General features: G+C 36.6%; 1 protein-coding gene across 4 annotated transcripts in view; it reads left to right on the top strand.

The window, feature by feature from the left end:
• LOC310717500 (nuclear factor of activated T-cells, cytoplasmic 1-like) overlaps window positions 1–5,000 on the top strand; it is a 64,591-nt gene that overhangs the window by 28,902 nt on the left and 30,689 nt on the right. The window lies entirely within an intron of this gene.

Genomic DNA, 5,000 nt, shown 5'->3' with positions numbered 1-5,000 from the left:
CATTTGTCTCTCCATCTCTCATTTGTGCTTCTCTCTCTTTTTGTCTGTCCAGTCTGGCTTTCTCTCCCTCTGTCTTTTTCTTTCCCACAATCTGTCTGCCCATTTTCCCTTTTTCTGTCTCTCCATTACCCTCTTTCTTGTTGTTTTTCTCCTTGCACTTAGTCTGTCTGTCCATCTGTCTGGTTATTTCTTTATATTAGTTATTTTCCTAGCTTTTATTCTTTATCCCTCGTTTTTCTCCTGCGTCTTTTATTCCCTCTGTCTCACTCTTTCAGTCTCACCTGAAATAAGACACTCTTACAATCTGTCTATCTGTCTTTCTCTCACTTTATCTTTCACTCCCATCTTCTTTTGTTAAGGACACGTTCATTATATTTACATCATATTTGTTCGGTGGCGAGATTTTGTCTCTATTCGTCTCCACCGTTCACAGATTAACACTCTGCTGAAATTAATATGTTCCCTCAGCAGCAATCACAGGGCAGCAGTGCAGACAAAAAGTCACGCCTGAATCACTCTCGTTACACCGTGTGTAATTTAACTGTCCGTCATGTTTTCATTTGATGAATAGACGGTGTGAGCACACTTTGACTGTTGAAGTCTTTAATTGTGTTGGATCTGAGCTGTCATATCTTCAAACTGCTAAGCTTCTCTCATGTGGCCAAAAAAAACTACTGGATTCCTGAAAAGATCACTTAAAATGTCTACTACACTCACAGCTAACACTATCTACCTTATATATGACATATAAACTGAAAGACATTGTGAACGCAATTTTTAAAGTACATTAAATTGATGACTAAACATATCACTGTTAACACTAGTTACAGTATGCTAACATGAGCTAACCTGAAAAGATTTCAAGTAAACATGAAGGCTGAATGTTTACAATATTCACAGCTAGCTAGCTGAGCGACGGAAGCAAATCTGACAGGATGTCTATGACGAGTCCTGGTCAGAAATCTTTGATATGTTTCTTGCTAATGCAAGCTATATAACTAGCTAGAGAAAGGATATTTGTTTTAAAGCTTCTAACATATATCATTTAGCTAACTAATCACTCCTATCACTGCTAACACTGTTTGACAATTCAACTTTTTGGACCAGCTAGCACTAGCTAGTTAGTGTTTGTAACCTCGGTGCCTACTAATTCGCATGTAGCTGTGAATCATGTAAAGACACGGCTTTAACTGCTCTATCTATCTTTCATGATCTCTGGGTGGTAATGGTGTGGTGTGTGTGTGTGTGTGTGTGTTTGTGTGTGTGTGTACTTCTATAAATGACTATATTTGTATTTCTGGAAGGATTCTGATAATCATAGTGATTTGTCTAGCCTCTCTGAGTGATGAAAGAGCATTGAGGTGTGTGTGTGGGTGTGTGGGTGTGTGGGTGGGTGTGTGACTTGGAGATGTCAGCACAGCGTGGGCAGGAACAGAAGCATTTTTACAGATGTTGCAGGGAGTGCGCGGAAAGTTTTGCGGTTATCAGTCCTATGGCTCTTTCTGACATGAAAAGGTATACCACATACACAGCTCTTGCCCAACTCATCTGACACAGAAAAAAAAACAAAGGGCAGGAAAAGAACGATTAAGACCTCTCGTCTTTTAGTTTTATCCAGTGGAGCGATTTTCCTGGCTACAGGGGCCCCTAAATATAAAAGAGAAAAGTCTGTGTTTAATTTCGGTACGAAGGAAGACTGATATTAGGAGGGTGAAAAAGAAAGAAGGGGAGGAAGTGAGGGGTAAAAAATAGACACACAGGATGACAAGCAATGAGGGTGGTAAAGGGGGGGGGGTTGTGTTTGTTAAGCATTGCTTTATCTATAGCTTTTTTTGCATTTGTAACCACGTTTTACTTACACACACAGACACACATTCACATACTTTCCTGCTCACCAAGGCTGTAAAGAGTGGTGACTTCCATTCAGTTCTGGCCATCCTGTTCTGAACTTTCACACCAATAAGATGTTTCCACAGAAGCAGAGCTTACTGGATTTGTTTGTGTAAGTTTCGTTTCAGTTTGTGTTTCTGATATAACATTTTCCTCATTCTGCAAATGTGAATATTGATTTTATCTCTTTCTATGTGATTGGCTGATCTGATAATTGCATGAACATGGAGGGGTTGTATATTGTATGTATAAACAAATTACTAGTATAATTTTGAAAGAGAATTTTTACGGTGATCTATCTATCTATCTATCTATCTATCTATCTATCTATCTATCTATCTATCTATCTATCTATCTATCTATCTATCTATCTATCTATCTATCTATCTATCTATCGTGTATCTCACAAAAGTTAGTACAAACCTCACATTACAGCAACCATTTGAATATTTCTTCTCAAAAAACAAAACTTTAATATATTTTAGTCAATGTGCAGCTTTTATAGCAGTATAGATTTACTGTGCTCCAAAAATAACTCTACATACAGCCATTATTGTCAAAATAGCTGGCAACAAAAGAGAGTACACCCTAAGTGAACTTAGTGATGCTCTTCCACTTCTCCATAATGACATTACAGAGCTGCTGGATGTTAGACACATGGCCCTTTTTCACCTTCTGCTTGAGGATCTCCACAGGTGCTCAATAGGGTTCAGGTCTAGAGACATACAGTACTTGGCCACTTGCACATTGCATACGTGGCTACTCTAAAATATATCCAACTTTTTATTTCAATAGTATTGTTCCTTGAGAACATATAGAATGGTTGCTGAAATGTGAGATGCTGTATATATTTATTCTATATTCTATATATATATATATATATATATATATATATATATATATATATATATATTCATCTTACATACAAATTAATGGCCTGACTTATAGTACAAACAAAATTAAGATAATATTAAAACACAAATGCACAGATTTCTATTATTTAGCTATGTTTTCTTCGTGCTATCATTGTTCGAGATGAACCAGACCTCTCTTGAGCAAACAAAAATTGATTTATGGCCCATAAACACGCAGTTCACATGATGGATGTCTGGTGTTCAGTTAAACTGTTGATTAAGGAACACGGTCTTTATTACAGCGTAGCGTTACAGTAATTATAACATCGCTGCTTGGGTAGATGAATCTAAATCTCTTACATTACATGAAGCTTATTTGGACTTTCTTACAATTGGATTCGGATTTTTTTTCATGCTATAATAGCAGTTGTAACTTTAACTCTCGACTTGCAGACTGATAGATACGTATAGACACGAAAGCGAGTCATGAGATCTTTTATTGATATTGTTTTCATTAAAACAATACGCTTTATTGACTGATTAATGCACTGAAGATAGAATACAGACAGATCTAAATGCATAAGCGTTGTACAGTGTAACTTAATATTCCAGTAGAACTACTTTAAATGCAATTGAGATGAACTGAGAGAGTGAGTGAGTGAGTGAGAGAGAGAATTGGAGAGGGAGAGAGAGGGGAAAAGGAGGAGATTGTGAATGAAGGAAAGAGAAGAGAAGGGAGGAGTGAGGGATGAGGGAGCAGCAACACCTGAAAAACATGTTTACCAGCAGTGGACTTAGGGGGATGTCTAAGGTTTCCTCACTGGAGGAGACAGAGGACTGAGATTCCCCCATGATGCAGCGCAGTTAAAGGAACACTTCCCCTCCAAAGTGTCCAGAAAAACCCAAGAGTAAGGAACGGAGTAAGACTTGGCGAGATGTGACAGTAGTGTGCACTTGGGATTAAGCCTCCCACTCGCTGCTAGAATTTGCTCTAATTCTTTATTTTTACCTAACCGTATTTGGTCAAATAAAAGGGTTTCATTAATGGATTAATCTTACCATCTTTCCTTCGCCACACTAAATATTGCTCACACAGCCGTAGATCTTTCTTTATCACCCTGACCCACACACACCGCACATACACCACACACACACAGAGTTTGTTGATAGGACAAAAAATAATTTGCTCTTAAGAGATTTTGATGAGAAGAACAGATCAGTGGAAAAGTCTGACTCACACACCGTAAGCATGCTGATAAATAAAGTTTAACCACATCCTCTACATTCCCTGTTTCCTGATCACACATCATAGTAGTGTATATACACTACTATAGACTTTATCACATTTACTGAATAAATCAAAAATACAAATTTCATATACAGTAAATGATATATGTATTTAATTAGATGGAAGTTAAATAGAATTTATTTGAATTGCATTGAAATATCATCTGTTTTTCTAAAGTCATTATTAATAATCAGCATAATCAATAATCAATTTAAGTTACAGAATATAGCATTGCACCTTAGAAAATTGGGCAAACTTTGTGATTTTTTTTTAGTAAACATACCAAATGTAAAATTTATTTATCTATATAAACTATTTAGACTAAGGTTTGTGGACACCTGATTATAAGATTGGTACCATATGTACTTTTTGAGCATCCCACATTTAGTCCTAATTTTCTGCTATAATAATCTTTACTCTTCTGGGAAGGTGTTCCACTAGATTTTGGAGTGAGCTTGTGGAGATTTGTGCAGCTACAAGGGTGTTAGTAAAGTCAAGTACCGACGTAGGTGAGCTGAGGAGGACTGGGGTGCAGTCAGAGTTCACTTTCATCTCAAAGGTGTCAGAGTCAAGGGATCAAGATTTCAGAACTCTTAAGCAGGCCACTAAAGACCCACTACAACCCATGAAAACCATATCTTCATTGAACTGGCTTTGTGCACAAGGCCATTGTCATTCTGGGACATGTTTTGGGCCTCCTAGGTCAAATGAAGTAAAAAAAAAAAAAAAAAAAAAAAAAGTAATGCTACTGCCTCCAAAGACATTTTATACAATTGCATGCCAACAAATTTGTGGTATTTTTTTTGGAGAAGAAGCACATATGGTTAAAAATGTTATGTGCCCCAATACTTTTGTCTATATGGTGCATTTTATATTATATAAAAGTTATATTACATTATGATCTTGAGTCATTTGGATGTTTTTTAGTTTTGATTTAAATCCTATGATGTTTTAGAGCAAACAAATTA

The sequence above is a fragment of the Silurus aristotelis genome (genome assembly GCF_946808225.1).
Source record: "Silurus aristotelis genome assembly, chromosome: 22".
In the NCBI taxonomy this organism is placed as follows: Eukaryota; Metazoa; Chordata; class Actinopteri; order Siluriformes; family Siluridae; genus Silurus; species Silurus aristotelis.
The sequence above is the reverse complement of the archived record's forward strand: the minus strand, read 5'-3'. Positions and strand labels throughout refer to the sequence as shown.